The 23,766-nt window shown below is 35.9% G+C and overlaps 1 long non-coding RNA gene across 1 annotated transcript in view; it reads left to right on the top strand.

The window, feature by feature from the left end:
• LOC148223742 (uncharacterized) overlaps window positions 1–17,106 on the top strand; it is a 36,475-nt gene extending 19,369 nt beyond the window's left edge. Inside the window, exon 2 of the long non-coding RNA XR_015804199.1 lies at window positions 15,190–17,106. This is a non-coding gene — a long non-coding RNA (uncharacterized LOC148223742). The remainder of the gene's footprint in view (window positions 1–15,189) is intronic.
• The last annotated feature ends 6,660 nt before the right edge of the window (window positions 17,107–23,766 follow it).

The following is a 23,766-nucleotide window of genomic DNA, read 5'->3' as shown; positions in this document are numbered from 1 at the left end:
AAATTAGCAAAAATCCTTTTATGTAGATTTCCTTGACTTACTTATTGATTATTTCCTCTTACTTTATTTATGTGATTTCTCAGGAATGCAAAGTATCTATACAGAGTCTTGTCTGGAAAGAGTGATTGATGTAATTCTACATTAAATACACTAAACAGTTCATGAGGTTAAAAGGATAACATAATAAACACATTTCCCAAACTCACACTTGCTCAACTGTTTACATTCATATCCATAGAAGAAACAAAATCTGATTAATGGAACTACCCTGGTAGTGTTCATATTAACTGATCAAATCCCCTTTTCTAGACATGAATGTCATAACATATGTTAAATGTATATTTTATAAAGTTGTCATGATTTTTGTGGTGGAATCAGGGTCACTAATGAGCTTCAGTTACATTTGACCTGCATAAGTGTAGAAACAGACTTTCACAATACTTTCTCTGTATTTATCCCCATCTTCAGTGTGTTTAAATAAGTAGTTGAAATAACACCCACAGTGAAATTAAAAAACCCAATAGGGGAAAAATGTATCAGATAAGCACACTAATCTTAGGGTAACTGATTTTCCATATATTCAGATGGATACATATACTCTCAATCAAATGAGATATTTCAGGAGTCTTGAAAAATTAATCAGCTTTCAGAATTTGGTTCTCAGAGGATAAATGGAGAGTTAAAAGTCTAGCCACATCTGCTGATTTAATATATGCTGTCATAGTGTACTATAACTAATAAAATCAGTTAATGCATCTGCTGAAAGGAATGAAAATAATATGATTCTCAGCATTATGTATAAGACACACTTTTGGAATATGAAGATATGAAAGACCTGTGGATCACATATAAAATTTTTTAAAAAGAGCATAATTTTTAAATATTTCTATGATTTGAATATGAAAAATGGAATGAAGTGGGAGTTTCTAGGGAATGAGAGGCTCAAGGGATCGTTCTTATTAAATTAAATTATATCTGACTCATTTCTCAGAGCAGGGATCAACAGTGAAGGTTCTATAGGTAGGAGGAGATGAATAATATTTTAAAAGCCTAGTAAAGCATTCAGTTCTGTTCTGGTACAATGTCAGCATTAAAAAAGATATCTGACTGCAGAAAAAGCTATTAATAAAATAGCAGGTACCTTTTGTGCCTCTGCAAAATCATGATTGGGTAAATACATTTGAGACACCTGTCCCCAAATTTCCTGCTAAGATAGGAATCGTGTAAGGTGTAGCGTTTTATATCCAAGCCTATGCTTAGAAAATATAGTTGTTTATAACACTCTATCATTTGTTTAGATACTGATATGGTATAGGTAAATGAAATAAAATATCAGCCCGTTCACCACAGACAATACAAAAATGTTAAGAACTGCTGTGAAAGAAGTGATTAAGCAGTCTTGATTAAGCAGTCTGTATCAGAAAACTTGTACAGACGTGTAAGGTAGGCAATTAATCCCACAAATTCAGATAACAGATGGTTTAAAAAGTTTGAAGTTGAAAAATAAAGGAAATGAGATAGAAAGCAGAATGACATTTAAAGCATTTTAACGGAACTCCTTTTAAACTGAGTAGTAAAATTGTTGACTGCAAGACAGTGCATTTGCTAAGCTTGAACAGGATGATGCAGACCTTACCTTTCTCTAAAAAACCACAAACTCTTACAAATGAGCTAACAAGCTTTTTTAATTTTATTTTTTAATAATAGGTGTATTAGTTCCACAAATGTAATCTAATATCAGGGAGTTTTATCACCCCACTGAGAGAGTTTGAAAGTGGATCCATGTGCTACCTTTTGAGCATACAAGGTGACTAAATATAAATTGTGAAAATGGTAATTAGTACAGACTTTTCTTATTCTCAATGACAATCTGATATGTGCTGGAGTATGGTCAGGTACACAGACACACAGAAGTTCTTTGGGATCTCTGCCTAAATGCAGGATATGGGGTGTTGTCTCAGTGCTGTCACATCTAAGGTTTACTAAGTTCGATAATTCAGGATCCTTCCTGGCAGTTACGCTATAGTTCTGTGCAAGCTGTAAATTACTTTTTACGGCTTACACAGAACTACACAGCAGTGGGAGAGTCTCCAAACTACTCTTATGACTCTCAGATGAGCATCAAGACTGTTTTCTTCCTATCTTCACCAAGCAGATTAAAATTTGCATTTTCTTTCGTTAAGCATTTTGCTTTTTTTTTTTTTTTTTTTTAATACTTTAAAGAGGCAATGACCATAATCTCTTGATGGGTCACTGTGAGGGAATAATTATATGTATGGTTGAGAGTGAATCCTTAAAAAATAAATTGATAAAACATGGCTGTGACTGATTAACAAAATAGATCTTGATCAAAATTTGAATGAGGGTATTAAACAAGACTAGAAAACATACAATGAGCAACTACCCAGTTACTGCATACAGGCAAAATTCCTCTGCAAAGTGGAGTTCATGATCATGAATCATCTTACCTCTGAGTAATGACAATAAACTCTTTCCTTAAAGAAAATCTTTCAGTATAAAAGAAGCTTCAACCCATAGGGATTGAGAAACCTGCAACATTAGAGATTTTATCTTTGGGTTAAACCTAAATTTTTGCTCACTGAAGTAATTTAGACAGCATTAAAAAACTGTGCTCAAGAAAAAAAAAAGTTTTGCCTGTCTCAGAAATCCTTTAAACTTCTCTGACACCTTTTGATTCTTTTCAAGCTCAGTTCTTTAAGGGTGCTTATATACCAAGGGCACATGTTGGAGTCAGTAAGTCAGGAGTCTCTCTGAGTCCTTCAGAGACAGATCAGAGTGCAGGGATTGAATTAAAGCCTTTGGATGGAATGAGTAAGTGAATAGATGGAGTGAGTAAGTAAGTAAGTAAATGGAATAAGTTTTAAGTGCTTTTAGTGAGTAAAAGGTCTTAGATGCCTGAGAAGTAGTACATGCTCTAGTGAACCTTGAAAAACAAACTAGTGTTTCCTTCGAGGCTCCAAGAACCTGGCTTCAGACATAATTTATAGTTAAGAATATTGCTTACATTTTTCAGTTAGAACAAGATAGGCCATGAACATAGTCTATACATAGCCTGGTGTGCTAAGAAACCAGAATTCTAATAGGTTAAGGAGTAGTGGTCCGAGTTTGTGTCTTAGCTAGCTGGGAAGTTTCTATAAAAGAACATGCATCAGGGAGAGCTGGGGCTCTATGCCATGGCTTTATGCCATTGCATTTTGCCACCTGCATTTTGCCATTGCTTTTGCCACTTGCTTTTGCCACTTGCTTTTATGCCATGTGTTTTTGCCATTGCTTTGCTTTGTTTTTGCCTTTGAGGCTGATGTGCTTCTGCAATAAACAACTTTATAGTAACTATTAACTTGCTTGGCTTTTTGAAGACAAATAACCTGACAGTGTGGGTGCCTGAGAGCACCCGCAGGTTTTAAAACCTCACAGGCACATAGAGGCAGAAATTAAATAAATAATACACTAGATATTAGACTTCATGTTTTGTCAATGTATATTTATCATTTTGCAAAGAACTGGAGTGTTATTATTAATCAATTTTATTGGGGTCATAAAAGCCCTGATCAGAGAAATTATTTGTCCCTGGCTGCCCAGCTGCAGAAACATAATCCAGGAGTCCTAAATATTGATGCCAAGAGCATCCAATCTTACATGTCTTTTATACCAGTTTTAAAAGTCTTCTGGCAGAAGATGAAAGTTGTTGTAAAAATATTAAGCTATACAATTAAAAGTAACTTTTTTCTAGTTCATATACAATAGTCTAGGATGGAGGTCCCTGCCTCACAGATGTTCCATACTATGGGAGCTGTCTTGAATACTGCCTTGATTATTTTTTAAAAGAAATAGAGTGGCACATTTCTTTATCCCCCTTTGGTACTAATACTTTCTAATATTTATTTTCAGTAAGACATTCATATTGCATGACAGTGTTGCATCACAGTAAGAGAATTTTTTAGATTGCCATGTCCTTAAACTGTTTTAGGTCAAGATTAAAAGTGCTGCAGTCTCAAGAAAAATCATGAGGTGTGAGAGTTGTATGAAAGCTTATGTATGCTACATCACATTTGAGCTGTCATATTGATTTAAACATGATGTAAGGCTAATGTATTGTTCTAAATACACACCATTTTTTTTAAAGAATAAACTTTTACGGAGGTACATTGTACTAGATTTGAGCAAAATCTCGGTTCATGTCTAGAGACAAGCTACTCACTCTTAGACCAGGACTTCTCAATCAGATTTCAGTTACTGTTTTCAATCTGCATGCAAGTACCTGGGTCTTACATTGAGTTTTGGATGGGAGACACAATCTGAGAGCATCTCATCTGAGTGCTCCTGCCTTAGCACTGCAGTCCATCCTCACCAAATCTCCACTGTTAGATAAAATCCTGATACCCTTTTTTAATTAATTAATCTCATCAAAACTATTTCTCACTGATATTTTGATAGCATGTTGCTCCAAGGTCTACAAAAGTGCAACAGCACATACATTTTTAGCTGCAGAAATGACCATTTTAAGAGACTTTTGTCTGCTCATCTCTGCTTGTAATTTATCACACCCCTCAGTCACACTGATATGCTGAAATAAACACTAACTCCAGCAAAAAAAGTAACAAACAACAAAACAAACCCAAATTAAAACACCAAAGACAAAAGTAATTCCTTATCTCACTTCACAACATGGCACATAAAAGGGGCAGGGAACTGCAGCCCCAGGTAGCAGCCAGTGGTTGAGAATAGGCTGCAATATTGGAAAACACCTGTAACATGGACACAAAATATATGCAAAATTGTACTATTAATAGAAAAAATTATTTTGAAATTGTTGGCTGAGAAAATTTTACTGCAAGACAGGAATCTACAGGAGATGTGCTAATTCACTACTTCAGCATTTTGGGCCTAGCATAAATTTCTTTCTTATGAAAATATATACAGCAAAAGGCCACAGGATGAACTTTCATTTCTTTTCTCAGTTGATTGGTCTGAAGGTTTTCCTTAGAGAAAAAAAAGAAAATAGCAGCAAGCTCGCCCAAGACTTAATTTATCAGGGAGAGTCCAACAAAATGGACCCTTAAAAAGCAATTTAAAGAGAACAGGTCTGAGGTTGCACTCGTGTATAGTATAGCCCAGCTGTTAGCATTACCAGAGGTCAAACTTAGTTTGTTTTCAGCATGTTTCCTTGCACAGATATTAGTCTTTGTCTATAATTTTGGCTGTGTCTCTATTTTCCTAGCTCAGGTTAATCTAACACACCATCTGTCTTATTGTTTCTTTAAAAAACCTCAACAACCAACATTTACAAGTCATGGTATTTGAAATACTTTTTTTGGGGTCAGTTTGTTAAATTGATTCAGATTAAATAAACAAAATCACAGTCTGCTATGTTTTCAATAGTGTAAATTTATTTATATAGAATATCTGTTATTTTGGGGTAAAACCATCAAGCCATATACTTAACCCCTATAAGAGATTATAGATCTATAGAAGTTACACTGGTTTCTGTTCTCTGAGGCCCTGGCACAGAAGGCTGGTTACATGATCCAGACACATTTTAGATATTTCTTTTACTAAAGACCATGTTCTTCACGTGATCAGAGTGGGAAACAGGGAGTTTTTATGAACATATATAACAGGGGTTATAATGTTATGTGGCATTATAATAGGTGTTATTTGTTCATAATAAATGATTTCTTTTTTGTCCTTTTTATTGTGACCTAATGTGACTTCTGTTGTTAATTTTCAGATGATTTTGTATCTAGCCCTTCAGATGCTTAAGATCAGACTTAAGGCTAGGTTCAAACAGAAATGTGGATTTAAGGCACAGTGTATAGGACCCTTATTGCAGGCCCCAAGGTAAGAGTGCTGTGCCTGTGACCTGAGCTCACCATCTGTGAGGCTTCACCACCTGTTTCATACAATTCTCCAGCTCTTCCCATGTGTTACATGAGAGCAAGATTTGCCACAACACAGTGGTGCACACGGTGCCTAAACTGGACAATACTGAATGTTGCAGAGGGCTCTATCTGACACTTTCTCCAGCTTAGGTGCTCTTGTGTTATGAAGATTCAGAGTCTGAAACAGATTAATGTGTTTTTGTTTCACACAGTCTTTTCCTCTTAAAAAAATCTCCTTTATCCCCCCTTCCCAACAGTGGTTAGAGCAGTGCATAGAAAGTCAGAGCTTTAGGATACTGTCCCTTCTCATGTCTCATTGCAATATATCCTTATTGGTATTTCTCACAGAAGAAGAAGAGTAGATAAAAATGTTCACTGACTAATCTTCTTGTCAAAATTGAGCCTCTATACACCCAGGAATGAAAAACTCACTTGCTCAGAGACAGTGTGTGGTGTTGACTGGACTTCTGGCCAAATCTTGTCTCTCTTCAGAGCTCTAATTTATTAGGTAGGGAAAGGGGGCAAAAAATTACTTCTCTAATAAGAAAGATTCCTTTAAAAGCTGGAAACTGACCTTAGCTCATGTAATTAAGGATATGTGTAATTAAGGATATGTGTTTAAATTTTTGTGTACAAATCCTGGATGTTCTTCCAGTTGTAGAATTTAGAGGGATTCAGTCAAGCTCTGCTCTGCATGTAACTCCTACTACTGTCAGTGGTCCTCTTCATACTGGTATCTAAAACTTAAGATTTGGGCCTGTAGAAACGTAGGGTTTGCTGATATAAGTTTATCAATCTCTTTTTTTTTTTTTTTTTGAAAGCACTATTGAAAAGAGAAAAATCCTGAATGCTTCAAATTTTTATAACCAAAATAGAATTAAACAAATTAGCATCATATATTTCCTACATAATGAATTTACCAAATCCTTAAAGAAAAAATGTTTAGTGGAATATATACATATAATTTTATTGCAAGTCACATTTAAACAAACAAACAAACAAACAAACAAACAAAAAGCCGAACCAACCAACCAACGAAAACAAAAAACAAAAACCAAAAAACAACAAAAAAAAATTAAGAACAGAAGCTGGGCCAAATGTTTAAACCATCAAGTCTTTAAAAACTTTAATTATGCTTAAATACCATTTTCTGGTCATGAGTGAATACAAAGTCCCCATAAATCCCATATATAGAATTTTATCTTTTTTTCCTTATGCTGCAGCAGTCAGTCCTATAAGATTTTATTCCTGTTTAAAATTAAATTAGAATTTTATTTTGTTTCAAAATATTAGGAAAAAATAAACATTTCTAAATACAGTAACTGCATGAAATAATATAATTTTATTTAGAAGACCATTTTCCATAAAAAAAACCCTATCAAATACTTTTACAGTCTTCGATAACAAATTCAGAACTAAGTCTTCTTGTTTAAAGATAAGATGGGGTTGTGCTATTATCTCTGTTTGGAAGGATTGATGGTGTTACAAACACTGTAAACATAACCACGCAATACTTTTTCACGACATTTCCTTCTCCTCAGCTGAGTTTGCCCTAAGGTTTGCTGACTTTGTGTTTCTGTTAAAATACTGTGCTAAGACAATTAGTAATTTTGTTATATGTTTCAAGACGAAGGTAATGCTTGTGTGCCTGTTCTTCTTTCTACACGTTTCTTCCTTCTACAGCGCTGGGAGATCTACCCAAAGTGTAAGGCTAATCTTAACTGACCCTTTAATTTAAAGAAAATGTTCAATAAAGATACTTTTTTTTTCTTCTCTGCATTGAGTTTTTTTTAATAACTAGACAGACATTAGAAAGTTGCAGCACTTTCAAGAGAAATTGCTACTGAAATCAAATTTCAAAACGGGGTGTTGTTCAGCAGAGAGTAGAAAATATCATCAGATGTAGGCTTAATAACAATGGTTTGTGTGTATAAGAGTTACATTTCAAGTATATGCAAATTTTTTCCCTAAAAAACCCCTAACATATTCATATAGAGGAAATTAGTTTACCAAGAACTTGGTTCAATTACTCATGCTCTCTGTGGTCCAACAATTCTGACATGAACTGTGAATAATTCCTGAAAACTTACAAGTACTACAGGCAAGCCATCAATTTTCAGATAAAAGAAGCAGCTGTCGTAGCAGAAATCTGGTTTTACTACCCTTCAGGAGAACAGTACACAAAGTTTCAATAACAGAGGCAATTGAGGAATTATAAAGATTTTGGTTTAGAGGCATATTGCCTTTCCCAGAATCACCAAACAATTCCAGTTCAATATGATTTGCAAACATAAAAGCAGGTCTATAAATGTCTCCTGTGAGTATTTAATAAAATGGACACTTTTCAAAGTTGTCCAAGACATTGCAGTTGACAAGGGAATCAAAAAAGACTTCTTTGAATCTTATATTAAGCCAGTAGCAATAAACCAATACAATTTTACAGTGATTTTTCCTATGACTGCATTAAAATTGTGTTGTAATTCCCAAGTGTCTGGATAAAATGACTTTTTCTTACCATTCAATCACCAGTAAATTATGTAAGCAGATGGAAATACTTTAATCTCTTATTATTGTATTTGTCTCATGCTGGGTACAACATATGCTGCAATCAAAAGCTCAATAGTCTAACAGGCCAAAATTTTGATATTTAAAGAAAAAAACATAAAGGAGTCCAAGGCCATTCACCAAGAACTTTGCTCCCCAAGAGCCCCAAAGGCAGAGCATCCTCCTGTAGTTGTCATTTAAAAAATATTGAGTATTATCTATTTGAGCCACAGGTTATTTTGAAATGTTTACCAGTTGATGAATCATTTATCTGTTCCAGTCACACAGCAGCAACACCAGCATAAAGAATGTCAGAAAATAAGTAAACCAAGAAATATTATAAAGATCTACCCAGAAACAATAACTCTACCCAAATAGGTGCTCTGCTTTGCATTAAAAGTAGAGGAAGAAAAAAAGGTCAGTAGATGTGTTTCTTTGTGTTTTCTTTCAAAGCAGGTTCAGAGGAGCTGAAACAACAGCCTGTCTTCCAAGAAGAGGCTGCCACTTCTCCCTCTGCCCTAAACCCCTGCTGTGTGAATTGCTGCACATGGTGTGCCATACAATGGCCAAAACAGGTCAGCACCTGAATCTGCAACAAGAACTCCTTGAACCTTCACCTCCCAAGAGTGGAAATTCACCCCTGCTCTAAAGAAAGCAAGCCATGTCTGTGAATGATCCCCTGCTCACACAGTCTGAGCCGTCATTTTCTTGATGAATCCAGAAAAATAAGTTAGGAAGTGTGAGGTTCTGTAATTCACAGACTGGGATATACGTATATATGTGTTAAGAAAGTTTTCAACAGAAGTTTTTTTGCAAGAAAAGGTAAGCTCGTAGAAATTTAACAAGTTAGAATTTAGAAATTAGGTAGCTTTTGTTTGTTTGTTTGTTTGGTTGGTTGGTTGGTTTTTTATTTTTGTTGGTGGTTGTTGTTGTTGTTTGGGTTTTGGTTGGTTGGTTTTTTTTGTTTTTTCCCCCCCCCCCAAATAATTTGCTAAAAATATCTTCCTGGTATAAAGAGGAAAGTTGTAGTGGAAAATAAATAGAAAGAAAATGGATCAAGTTGAGCCAAACTCTGACTTGCAGGGGCATTTTAGCCTGTGCCTTGCAAAGCCCACACTGATTTAGCTCTTGAATCCTCCTCTTGTTCTTCCTCTAGACCAGTGAAGAAGCAATTATTCTCACACATGATCCTCTTCAGGAGACAACTCTGATGTACCCTGTTAACTCTGTGCAAGAACACTTGTGCAGCAATCTGTCTTATACACAGAGCATTTGCTCTTTGCCACTTTCTGCGGTTCATTTTCATCAGCTAAAGTGATAGATTAATGATGTATCAACACTCCCCCTGCAGGGACCTGACTGAGTTTTCTCTGTCCTGAGCTAGTGCCCTAGACAACAGACACTTCTGATCCTGTCAAGGGGAGCAGAGGGGGAGTAATGACAGAGGACAAAAGAAATTGGTCAGTTTATGCTTTGAAGTAAAAGAAGGAAAGCATTAAAATCCTTTAAAATTCCTAAAGAATAAAAAAAAAAATTAATATTAGTTCAGGATGTTAGCTGTGCAATAAATTACATACAGAGCATTTGAGTGAACCCTTTTTACTTTATTAATATTGTTTTGTACTTGAACATGACATATTATTCCATTAATGGACTTTTAATTACATTTATTGTAAAGGTAAAATGATTTTGTTGTACTTAGTACTTCTTTATTTAAGACATCAGAAGCTGTCATTTACTGTCTCTAATTTCACAGGACATAATTACATCTTTTATTTCACCACAGCCAGGAGTTACTTGCTATCTATCAATGATTTCCCACATAGCAAGTCCTGCTGCAGGCTCTTGGCTTCTGAGTGCAGCCTGAAGAAGATACCAAGCATTCAAGTGAGCTCAGTTGTCTTGGTGCTCCACCTTTTCAGCTCAAGTTTAAATTGTGTCATTTCTTTATCATATCATAAAGGAAACATAGGGCAATGACATGGTATATTTTGCTATGGGTAAATATGACATTTAAGATTAAAACTGTTCATAAATATTAATTTTTTAAAATCTGAGTTTCATATACTCAGTCTGCACAAGGTCTAATGCAGCTTTTTTTTCTTTACCCTCCTCTTCACTAATTCCAACTACTGTAGTAATGTCACCACTAAACCAAGATAACTCTAGGAAAGTATCTTTCTTAAAAACAGCAATAAATAATTTAGAGTTTGGATATGTATGATTATATTCTTCCAGGCGCTTTCCACAAGTGGAGTGTTAAATTTGATATCCAAGCTGATGCTTGTACTAGTGATCATTTCCTGCAGGTAAATGAGGCCAGTTTTGTTTCATGTCAATATTACACTAAAAACCAGTGCTAGCTCATGCTCTGGTCCTCATGCAAGGAAGGATCTCTGTCCTCTCAGAACATGCCTGCTCTGTCCCAGAGGCATTCCTGTCATCCAGAACTCCTCAGGAGCAGGAGACAGACAAACTTTGGGTGCTGCGTCTGAGATGTCCCACCCTCATGATGGCACAATGCCACTCTGTCCTTGCTGCTCAGTTCTGCAGCTCTGCCCCTCTCAGATGAAGTGTGAGCTCAAAACCTGACTTCTTTGATTTTTTCCTGAGCATGAGCACATCTTTAATTTTTAACTTTTGGTGTATGCCATCAGTCTGCAGTAGCTTTCATATTTATGTTCATGCAAGGGCACAGGCTGAACTGCCATCCTCATGCAGATGTAGGAGACATTGCACTGACTGTATTGTTGCATTTTTCTCTAGTATAGCTCAATCTTTGAGCTTCATCCTATTTCTGACGTGAGCAGCGTGGTATAATATAAGCCATATTTGCCTCAACTATGTATTATTTTAGGTGGGAAGCAAAGAAGTGTTCTTGTCTAGTCCAAACTCCTGCATTACATGGGTTGCAGAATTTCAATCCATATTTTTGTCAGTGTTTTAAGCCATGTCCTGTTAGGAGAATAATAGAAGCTTCTTTATCCAAAGACTGCCAGGAAATGTAGATAGTTCTTAACCCCCAGAATTGCAGAGGAAATGTATGCACATTAAATCTTTTCTATTTTAGTATTAACTAACGGTTGCCTAAGAATAAAATATACAAGGCATAATTAAAGCCTGCTGGATTTCTTCTACAGCCCATGTCCTCAATAAAACAAAGTAATCAAAGCTGTAGCACATTCAAAAGACTTAGTTTGTCCTAGAAAAAAAAATGTGGTTAGTTTTTTCCAGGAAGCTAAAGATTGAAAAACTATACTGTCCCACAGCAGTAAATCTGCTTAATAAACAACCTCTCACCAGAATAAACTCTGTTTAACATTGTTACTATTTTTATTTTATTATGCAAGAGTAATTACATGGAAAAGCTAAGAATAGTTTGGAGTCAAAAGCCTGATTTGATATGAATGTTGTGTTTAAAAAGTTTAATGGCCTGTTTTTTTAGGCTTTTCTTGCAGAATACAAAAAACTTAGTAGCTAGTGTTCTTATATTTGTTTTCTCCTGTTTATTTCTTTTTCTGTATCACTACATTTGAACTCCCTACACTATATTACACTGTATTTCCTTAGCAATTTGAAGCCTGGTGACTGGAGCTGAATGAATTATATTTGACTGACTAAAAGTGCAGCATATTCTAGCCCCTAATTATTAATCATGTCCAAAGAAAGTAAGGGCCATATTAATAAATTTCATTAAGTGCAGGTTGCTTGGTCTGGGCAGTGGCATTTGCCTTTCACAATCCTGTAGAGGCACAAGGGAGAAATCAGCATTTTTCTCTCTTCCCTTACACATTTAAGGAGTGCAGTCTCCAGCCATGGCCATTTTATTTTTATTTTTGAAGGCATGTCTATAGTGGCACATACCCTAGCCTGGAGCTTTGAAGTAACACAAAGAACAGCAATATTTATTTTGCAGAAGGTGGCTGAAACGGTGTCTGGAGCATGCATGAAGTGCAGGCAAGAATTCTAAATCCTCGTGTAAATGTATATACATGAAATGAGGACTGCTACCTCTGGTCCTGGCAAAGGGCATCTTTCAGATATCCCATGTAAAACACAGGCTTCTAGCCAGCTGGTTGCCTAGAGGGCTGCAAAATACACCAGCATATAGTGGAGCTACACTAAAAAGTGCTGAAAATATTTTACAAGTCAAACTCAGTCATTTCCATAAGAGTTTCCCTTTAAAAAAGTAAATTAGAAGAAAACTAGATCCGAACAAAACCTGGACAGACACGAACAAGAAGGATTAACATAGCTAAAAAACCTCTCCAAACTCCTGTAAAACTAAAATAACTTAGTGCATTAGATAGTGGATCTCTTTTATATGAAAAACAGATGGGTGAAGGAAGTAGAAGAAAAGTCACAATGTGGAGCACTAAAAAAAAAATAATAATGGTACAAAGTATCATTTAATGAGGTAAAACATATCATCAGTTGGCAATTTTCTAACACTCACATCCGCTGTTCAGAAATTTTCAAGGAAGTGCTTTATTCTCATGCCTATTAACTGGCTTCCTAATTCTGCTGCAGAAATCCTATCATGACTTGCAGCTTCACTCAGACTGCACAGAAGTTGGAGTCCATTGTCTATGCCATGAAGAGGGCCAAACTAGCATTGGAACTGGCTACACATTCTTAGATTTTTTAAAAATTATTATTTTGAGACATTAGGTATCTGAGTGGGATGCCATAAGTTTTGAGACAAAAAGGGCTCTTTTCTTTTTCATTTTTAATTTTTTTTTTTTATTTTTTTCTCCAGATGCTAGAGCTCCTAAACACTAAAGAGTAGTTCAAAAAAATAAGAAAAAAACCCAAAACCCTGTGTGTGAATGACAGTGGTAAGGTCTTCTGCTCATCTAGAAAGAGCTAATGAGATGTTACAGAAAAGCAGGGCTGTTCTAATTTGCTTGTTTTAGTGATAAAACCCAGATGCTTTAGGAAAGATGCAAAGGACGCACAATAGGAATAATTTCTTCCAGAAAGATTTCCTTTTAATCTTTCATATAAAAGAGATTGATTTAAACCTGAAATTGGGACTTTTCAAAGCCTTTCCATTATTCTTTATTTTCTTAATTATAACAGCTTTAGCTTTTCTTAGATTATGTATAAATTACAAGCTCTTTTAAATTTAGTAGGGAGATAATCTAAGACATGTTCTGTTACAGAGTTGGTGAAATAATGATTTGCTGTTTTCATGAAAGAGAAATGAAAGATGCTGCGCACTAAGGAGAAATATTAATTGAATTTATCAAAGCCTATTATGGCTAATTTATAAGGACTGGGCCATTAAAGAGGAAGAATGGAGATGGCACATAACAATATAAATCATAATTACATATAATGATTTGCATCACTGAGACATTCAGCTGCAACTAATGTGGTAAGCTAGGGTCTTTTGTTCTGAAGAAAACTGGTTTTAAATTGTTAAACTAGTAGTCAATTATTTTTAAAAACAGGCCCTAAATTATTAATCCCCTCATGATCACTAATATCTAAAAGACTATGGTGAAATATCAAATAATTTCTATTTAGGGTGTTTCCCAAATCACTCTGCAAATTTATTGACAAGCACTGTGAAGGTTATCACTCAAAGAATGAGATTAAAAAACCATAACAAACCAAAGACCTACAAGTGAACAAAATAAAGATGCTAAAATTCTTTGGATGAATCTTCTTAGTCAACTTTCTTATAGAAATGTATTCTTGCTTCCCAAACAAATCTAGTCAAGTATAAAATCTATGCTTGGCATGTTGCATTGGCTAAAGAAAAGTTTAGAAACTTAAGTGTTTAATTAAGGTTATGAACAAGGCTTTGAGAATATCTGATTTTTGATTCATTAAAAGAAAAAAAAAAAAAAAAAAAGAAAAAAACCTGAAGGATAATTTTTTGAAATGTCTCTTTTGAAATGGCCTTTTATTACTGCAGAGATAAAAGCTGTAAAACTGTATTCAGTTCTGTTTTAAATTAAATATTTAATTTTAAAAGAACTGTTTTTTCTGTTCCCTCTTTCACCTCCCAACTCTCTTTCTCCCCCAGCTTTCACCTCCCAGCAGAGGCTCAGCTATAGCACAAAATTTCATAATGCATATTTGTTTCCTAATAATGGTTCCAGGAAAGGACAGAGCATAGTAAAGGAGGTGGGAAGAAGTGAGTTATTAAGTATTTCATCTGGCTTTCAAGTGTCACAAGTATTTGCATTTAATCTGTGACTTTCTTTTAGTCCAGGAAAAAAATAAAAATAAAAAGGTAATATTTTTTATTTTTCATCATGTACTTATATCCCACTGATGTCAACAAGGCCAAAGGATAAATTGTAGCCTTTAGGAAGCTCAATGGTGACAGTTCTGGGATCATGTGGGTATTTGCTAGAGAATGAAAAGCCAGTCAAGGTTCCCTTCACACACTGTGTCCTCTCATTCCAGCATGCACAGGGCCTAAAGGCTGAGAGCTGAGCATCCCCTCAAAGGGCAGCCTCAGCCAGCTCCCCCGACGGGATTCTGGTGCAGAACAGCAACAAGTCGGGCTGGGGAGATCTTCTACATCTGTTTTGAGCAATTAATCCCCTAGAGGTAACTCATATGAAACTAATTTTGCAGTGTTTTAGCTAGAATGTGATTGAGTGTGCAGACTGGAAATTGAAGAAACTTGGTATTTATTATATGAAAACAAATGAAGAGGCCATTAACCTTCCAATAGAAATTATTACCATATATGTTTTAAAACACTACTCTTTTTTCTTCCCAGGCTTGAGAACTCTGCAACAACTTTGGTGACAATGAAGATGATGCTGCTTGTCAACACCAAGCCAAAGCAGATTATTGTGATGAGGGAATCAGAACTCTCCAAACGCAGCCATGAAATCTGACCCCATAGACTCCTGCAGCTTCTCTTGTTATCAATCAGCTGTAGGTTAAATTCTCTCAGAGAAGAAAGTAATCAAAGTTTATTTCAGAGTGCATTAAGATAATTTCCTAGGCTTCACTGAAATAAATGAACGGATCTCTCAAAAATTAGTGTGTTTGGAGTTCAATCAGGAATGTTGAAAATCCTGTAGTCCTTGAATATCTGAGGTCACAGAAGAAGACATCAATTCTATTTCTAAGTTTTCAGATTCACATGAATTCACCAGATTGTGTATGCATACATTTTAACATTCCATTGCCAATGTACAGACATGAGTGACAGATTTAGTTTAGATATATTTTATTTCGTGCATAGATACAGATATTTAACAACACAAAGTTTTCTTGAAAATGATGATAAAATGGATGTCCAAACCTCTGCTCTGGACTAGCATGAAATCAGTGCTCAAAATTAATGTGATCATTGTTAGCTATGGAATTTTTTATTCCTATTAATTATTTCTTATGTGGTATAGGCTGATCAAAACTGAAATGTCCCACAGAATAAGCACTATTTTAAATAATGCTTTAGCAGTGTGCATACTCTCTGTGAGAAATTTGGGGGCAGGAGAGTTAGGGTATCTGAGCAAGTGCTTGACTTAAAAGTATACCTTATAGCAGTTTTATTCTATACCTACCTTTATCTCTACATTACTTCCAAAGAATTTTGTATCTTATTACCCAGTTTAACTCGTAGCTGACAGAGGGTATCAAAGTATTATTAAAACCTTTCTACCTGAGTAGAGGAGGAATACCTAGATAACTACCCCCAGCTGAAGAATAAAAATATCTCCAGAGAAGTCAAATATGTTACTGTTAGATACTTCATAAACCACACAGAACAGAACTGTATGAAACTCACAGGAAATCAGGCTTTATAAAACCTGCTTCTCCTAAAAGTGCTTATCTTCCTTCCTGGCTGTGTATGAAGAAATTCCCAGGGTAAACACTATTTAGCCACAACTCAGTGTGAAAGAATCACGTTAGTACCTTGGTCACCTGCAGTTTCTGAGGCCAAACTGTTTTGGAAACATTCATTTCTTCTGTGTTAAAAAGTCAAACATAAATTCAATATCCTTGTGGTGTCCCCCCCACAAAACAACTTTAGGGTAAACTCCATTCATTTATTTGGACAAGTTTTATAGCACTGAGTGCAAGTAAACCTCCCGGGGATAGGTGCCTGTAAACTTTTTAAAACATTGCCTAAGCAAGACACAGCTTATCCCCTTCAGGCTCCATCCTCATTCACTTTGATGTTGAAAATAATTTTTATTTTAATACGTTGCTTAGTCAAATGTAAACTTGCCATCCAAACTTATATTTAACTCAAAGATAAATTTAACATATTGTTTCCAAATGGCAGGTTAACCATAAAATCATAGAATGTTTTGTGTTGGAAGGGACCTTAAAAATCATTTCACTCCAACCATGCTGCCACAGGCAGGGGCATCTTCCACTAGACCAGATTGCTCAAATCCCTATTCAATGAAGACTTGAACACTAAAAGAGATGGCATCATCCCCAGTTTCTCTGGGCAACTTGTTTCTGTGCATCACCACCCTCACAGTAAAGAAAATATTTACTTAGCTTACAGTTGAAAATTAAATTGCTATTCTAAGAACCAAGTTTGTAACCTCTCAAATAAATTATGACTGCTGTGCAGGGATATATGGATGAGATAATTTGAAAACTAAAACCATGTAAATAATTATTGCTACTTTTCAAAAATTTTATGTGTAATAAAGAGATTGAGATGAGTGTTTTTGTTTGGTTTGGCTGTTTTGTTTTTTTTTTTCCTAGCTCAAACACTCAAGGATATACAAATGAATGAATTTTAGAAATAACAGCATCTCTTGTTCTAAGCAGATATGTGTCTTGAGCCCTCTTTCCCTGTGGAGCTCTTTTATGACTAAATCTGATAGGAATTTGCTTCCAAAGTTATCTTTAAGATATCAGACAATCTTTTTCTCAGCCCTCAAATCCAGGTAGATCTTCAAGTCTGGGACAAGTTTTTATTATTGACAAAATCTCAATAGAGCTTTTGCAGTAGGGAAATCTTTTAAGAGATGCTTTATTCTGATGACAGTTCTCTACATACCCAGAAACAGCAAACATTTAGAAAATGCTCTGCTTGCCAGCAGATTGACTGTTCTATCTGATTTTAAAAAAGACAAGAACTATTGCTGGTATTGTCATAAATTGTTTGTCCCTTCCCCCTGCACCTGAAAGACCAGGCAGATGATCTGAGTTTAAGAAAGTCTGGGTGGATCTGCTCTTAGATAGACCTTGGACTGGTACAGCCATTGCTCAGGGCTGAATCACTTAGCTTGAAGCAAGCACACCCAGGATGGTTTTGATGGGATATTTAGTAGTGAAAAATTAGCTGCTATGAAAATCTATTTTCATTTAAAGAACATCGTTGTTGGAAAGGAACTCCATGAAGAAAAATTCATCTTAAAAATGTGCAGATGTTGTGAAAAGTGAAGGGACATACTGAAAATGCAGAATTAAGAAACACATAATCAATGCCAAACACTGATAAGTAGGTTACTATGCTATCTGAAGAACTATTTTTATGTTTTATAGTTTTCCTCACTTGGAACACATCATCTCACTGCATGCTACCTCACACCAATTATTATCATGCAGTGAACTGCGTGTCTTTCTGTATCAATGGACTGTAAGTTCTCGTAAAAATTAAAGCATGTTGAACTCCCATGAAATAAAATGCAATGAAAAAAAGTGAATTGGATAAAATCCAGTTTGGAGATTTATTCCATTTTTTATTTGAAAAAAGTGTAAGTACTTTATGATCCCTCTGGGTACAACAGTTCTTAAACTTTGTGAATTTTAATATGAGTATACGAAACCATAGAGATTTGAATAAGATTTATGAACAATGTACACTTAAAATTATTGTCTACACATAGCAAAAATAAAAGCCCATCTCATCACTAGATTCTTCTCACCCTGAACTTTTCCTTTAAATCTTATAAACCTGATTAAAGAAGCAAGGGGATGTCACAAGTTAAAACTGTTTTTCTATCATTGGGTCAGTAAGGTTTCATGTATTTTCAGACAATTTTATGATTTACAGTTCTCACATTCCAGTCTGGTTATGACTATAGCAAGGTCCCAGCGACTGTCACATCCATGAGTCACATTATTAATCCACTTCCAGACTCTGTTTGAACTGCTACGCTTGTAAAGGAGCCAGCATGAAACTTTTGGTTTTTGCAGACTGTCTGGTAGATCCTTAGTGAGTGAAAACCAGTTTCATAGATCTCAATACAATTCCAGCCAAACACAGCCACTGATAGTCCCTTGGTATTTATCTCAACTCCTATTGACTTATTAGGTGTCTAAATTGCAGTAGCATGCAGGGATCAGAGTCACAGAACATGTATTTTGTAGAAATGCCAGAAATATGTTTGGAGATGACAGTGACAACAGAATATTTCTAGTGCATTGTGATGATAAATCTTACAGAAAGTCCTACATTTGTTAATACATTCTGGCAATCAGTTTTTTTATATTTGTCATATTACCTTCTGTGTCATCCAGCCATTGCTGTTAGTAAAAAATTTTATTCATGACAGCATGGATCTAGAAGCACACAATCTGATTACATTCCTCTCATGCTGAAATCTTTACTGGGCAACCCACAGGCCCAAATATTGGTTTAATATTGGACAAGAATGATGCTAAAACACAGGAAGAGCACAACTGCATTAAAAATACATTTTAAATTTTGATTTTTTTTTCCCTAATAGACTACTGAAGACTGATTCATGGACCAAGTCGTTTTGCATGGCAGTAAGAAAGAGCACCAAAATTATTTCTCTGTATCAGGAGAGTTCCGACTTGAATCCAGTATCAGAAACAAGAAATGTAGTCATAAAAATCAAAGACTATGAGAAAGTCATGAAAAAAAATTATCCAGAGCACATTATTAATTCAGAAACTGCTGTTTTCTTTCACTGTTGTGGAAAAAGTGTTTGAGAAAGGATTTTGAGGGAAATAACACAACAGATATGTTACTGTTAAATGAAATGAAGGGCAAGATGGGAAAAGAACCATCAAAAGTTACATGCCTCAAAACTCACAGAGTTTGAAAATGGGCAATGAAAAGCAGTAATAAGATTGGAGATGAAGCCTGTGCTTCAATGCAAAGGATGAGATGACAGGACAGCCCTTACCATTAAGGCAAACCATTGTGGCACTACAGGTGTCAAGGGAAGTCACAAGTACGGCAAAATGGATGTGGCAGGGCAGGAGCTCTCACAGCAGGTTTGGTGTGTGGGACTACATTTGGCCAAGCTCAGCAAAGGATATTTATGACAGAATGGCAAGATGGTGAAAGATTTGGACAAAACCTTTAGCTGAAGATGGGTAGGAAAGGGAGATATCCTGGGTTTCTTATATGGGAGGAACATGACCACGCTGATACTGGTCAGATGAGGTGGTCTGGTGTGCAAGTGACCATGGCTAAGACCAGGCAGATCATCATCCTGACTGCCACTATGACTGAGGAAAGGCAGCATGGTACATATGAAATTGGCAAAAACAAGATCAAGCAAAAGGAGGAGCAACAACTACAGTTACAACAAATTCAGTTTGTGCCTTCAGAGTGAGCAGCTTAATTTCTATTTGCAGGAAAAAAACATACAAAAATAACAGAAAGGAAAAAAAATCATAGGATCATTATGGCTGGAAAAGATCTAAAAGACCATCAAATCCAATCATGAACTCAACACTGTCAAGTCCACAACCTAACCAAAGATTATTGAAAATAAATAATAAGGAAAAGAGTAGGCAAGAAAATGAATGCTCATCTCAGAATATTGGAAAGACCAAGGTCCCTCAAAGACAAGGAAGACTGGGACAGAAGAGAGGATAATGAATGAGAAATATTTGCACTTATAGAGGAGGAGAAGGAGCACAAGCAAGGTGAGTGCTTGTTTTGAAAACTTGCTGGATCTGATTTCAGATATAGACAGTCAATGACAGGAGTGGGAGCCTCAATTGCAAATGTGTTTATGGTGTCCTACTTGGTTTTGGAGTTACAGTTCACAAAATCCAGTGGAGGTTAACTGAGGCCATTTGCATTCAGGTGTAATTCTTACCATTTGATTTGCAAGATGTTTGTTCACATGGGAGCTGATTATCCTGCACTCCTTTCACAGTCAGTGAAGAGAAATTCATACCTGTAGGAAACAACTGTAGGAAAGCTGATTTATCTTTGACTCCCATATTTGGATGAGACTAGTTGGGTTTTGTTCTATTTCTTTCCCGTCACTGCAAAAGAAATGTTGGGCAATTAATTCCAACTTCAATGTTTGTCATAGAGCTCTAAATTGTCTGCTGTTGGCCAAGAGAATCACACTTTTTAACGATTATTTTATAATCATGTTATAATAATCTCTTCGGTCCAAAACAGTCTAAAATCATTTGAGATTTGTTTTGAAATTTCTGAACAAGTAATGTAGACTGAGACCATAAGAGTCTACTGGCAGCATGAATTATGTCCCTTTACTTATTAAATGTTGCAGTCCTGGCAATATTTACAGCAGCATTGATTCAGGTCCAGAGACTCTTTTAGCTCTAATGGTCACCTTTGCATTTGACCATTCTGTGAAATCACAGGGCATTAGGGAAATATCTGTCACCATGTTAGACAGTAGTAAACAGAAATTTTACAGTAAAAGACAGGTTATTTAGTTTTGCTTTTATATTTTTTTTTCACAACTGAAGGTCACAGTTCTCATGTGTGTACCCTTTCATATGTCAATGTACATATTTAAAATTTATACAAATACACACACACACACACACACACACACATATATATATATATACATATGTCATTTATATTAAGGTTGCTTCTCTATTCCAACAGTGATAGAACCAAAAACTCCCTTGGTCATATCCTCTCTAACATCTGCTTGCCTTTTCATACATACTCATTTGAGACAAAGTTCTTTGAATATGTTTACCTCTTTAACTATTTTAGTCATCTTGGAGAATACAGAAAAGGGGAATTTCATACAAGATACCGTGACTGAAGAAAAATCAAATAAGCCTGAATTATGACAGTTATAAAAATAACGATATAATCCACCCTCTTGTGTGTATTTCTCCCTCTATATGGGCCCAAACTCAGTTTTTAAAAGTAAGTTTAGGAAAGCAGATATTGATGTTCAGATCTGTACTTGTGCTGCACCAATTAATTACTGGGAAGGAAGGCTCAACATGGGTGTTTGCACTGGCACAGCATATTTGTGCAATTCATTTCCTTTTATGAAGCCTGGAGTGGCTCTAAGAATCCTTTTGCTCGTGGCCTGAAGAAACCTGAAGCTATTGCAGTAGCTTTGGATTGCCAGATTAGCAGGTTACTGCCAGGCATCACTGACTCTGCCCTGCAATATTGTCTCAAGCTATTTGCATTGGCTCTGTGCTGCAGGGAGAGCTGTCATTTTGACATTTCCACCAGTTTTTCTTCACCAAAGAAGCAGTCTAACCCTCAGCTCACAGCATTTACAAAGCACTGCTGTTTTCTATTTAGGGGTGAAGGAGAGAGTTGAAAGCTTAGCCTGGTATTCTTCAGCCTTCACTATGCAGAAGCACTTCACATCGTTAGCTCAGTATCTGCCAACACACTGGCACACTGCACAGGAATGCTCCTTACTTCCAAAAATAACAAAGCAAGAACAAGGGAAAAGCCTGCATTTTATACAAAATAAAGCAAATTTTAGTCTCTGATGTGTACTTCTATGTAAACCCACAGAATTTTCTTACGTCTCTCAAAGCAAAAAAAGTTAGAGATTATAGAAATACAGGATACAGTAAAGTTCAAAAGTGACCATGGGTGATCCTTAGTAGTTAGACACCACAAGATTACTTAGTCAGTTCTGGAACAGAAACCAAACTTCTGTGGCAGATGAGAACTTTATAACAGCCATAGAAGTGGGGGATTGCGAGGAGGACATTTGCATAGGGTGCCTTCAAACTCAAGACCAAAAGTTACAACTAAGTCACAAGAAAAGATCAGAAGAGATTCAAAGCACCTTCCTTTATCAGAATGAAACTCAGATCATCCAACCGTCCCTACTGATGTAGTCACAGGGACAAAAAATTCTTCTGGAACCTGATTCTAAGTTAGTATACAGTCACATAATACAGAGTGCTTCAACAGGACCCATTAATAGACACCATTAATTGTTTACCAGAAGAACAAGAGTAATCTCTATCCAAATTTTTAACGTGCTACTGGTTCTATTTCTATGAATACTTTTCACTTAACTTCCTCTCAAGCTCTTTTAATTTGTTGGTTTGGTTTTTTTCTTTATTTTTTTTCTAAGCAAAGACTTACAGAAAACTTACAGAAACAGAAAAAAAATATTTTGAGAGAATTACAGAGGTTTCTAATCCAGCCTCTTGGAGGATGGCTAAATTCAATGTTAGATTAAAAATAAAGCATGTGTTTTGAAATTTTCTGAGGACAGAGCTTCAACTAGGGCTTCACATGTGTTTTTGTTGAAACTCCTGCCACTTCTCTGGGTCCATCATTTCATCTTGCCGAAGTCTCTTTCCTCTGAAGAGCAGCCCTTCCCTGCTGGGGTTTGACACTACTCCACAGGGAACCAGTTGTGAACGAGGTGAGGCTGTCTTCCTGTCCCTTTCTCCAGGTTTTCAGTGGATAAATTAAACAATATAGGCACTGTACCAACCCCTCAGGAACATTATTTGTGGCTCAGCACTGGTCAGATTTAAATGGTAGCTTGTTGTTTTATATTAAAGTACTTCCACTCTTTGAAACTATGCACAGTTAAAGTGAAACATTTCAAAGAATTGACATAATCCCAGATCCAACAACACAAGCTGCTTTTCACCTACCCTGCAGTCCACCTGTCCACTCCATATCCTTCTTGGCAATAATCTGACTACAGGGCTGCTTTGTGATACCCTATCAAAAACTTTATTGAAGCCTGTCTCTTCCTTCTATGACCCCCAAGGTGTTACAGATGTTCTCATTTGTGTTTCCTATAACCTATGCTCACACTATGTGTTCTCTCAGGAATATTTATGTTGATCAGAATTCAAAAATAGTTAGTTTCAGAGTACATGTAAAGTCTACAGTGATGAATGCATTTACATCACAAAAAGTTGATATCAGCACTACAGGTGCTACAGAAAAAATAAAGAGCTATTCCAAGGACGCCAAAGGCTGCATGTTTAAGCTTAGACAGACTATGCTTCCAAAATAACCCTACCTTTGGCCTCTCTTCAACCAGTATGTGCCAAAAAGCATTTCTTCTTTACTTTTTAATATGTAGCTGCCCAAAAGAACTACAGATTTTTTGCTTCAGTCTTTGGTTGAACACTTTTGTTTTAAACAGGCTAGTCAGCATTGTGCAGA

The sequence above is a fragment of the Sturnus vulgaris genome, chromosome 5 (assembly GCF_052056855.1).
Source record: "Sturnus vulgaris isolate bStuVul1 chromosome 5, bStuVul1.hap1, whole genome shotgun sequence".
Classification (NCBI taxonomy): domain Eukaryota; kingdom Metazoa; phylum Chordata; class Aves; order Passeriformes; family Sturnidae; genus Sturnus; species Sturnus vulgaris.
This window is presented reverse-complemented; position numbering and strand designations above follow the sequence as displayed.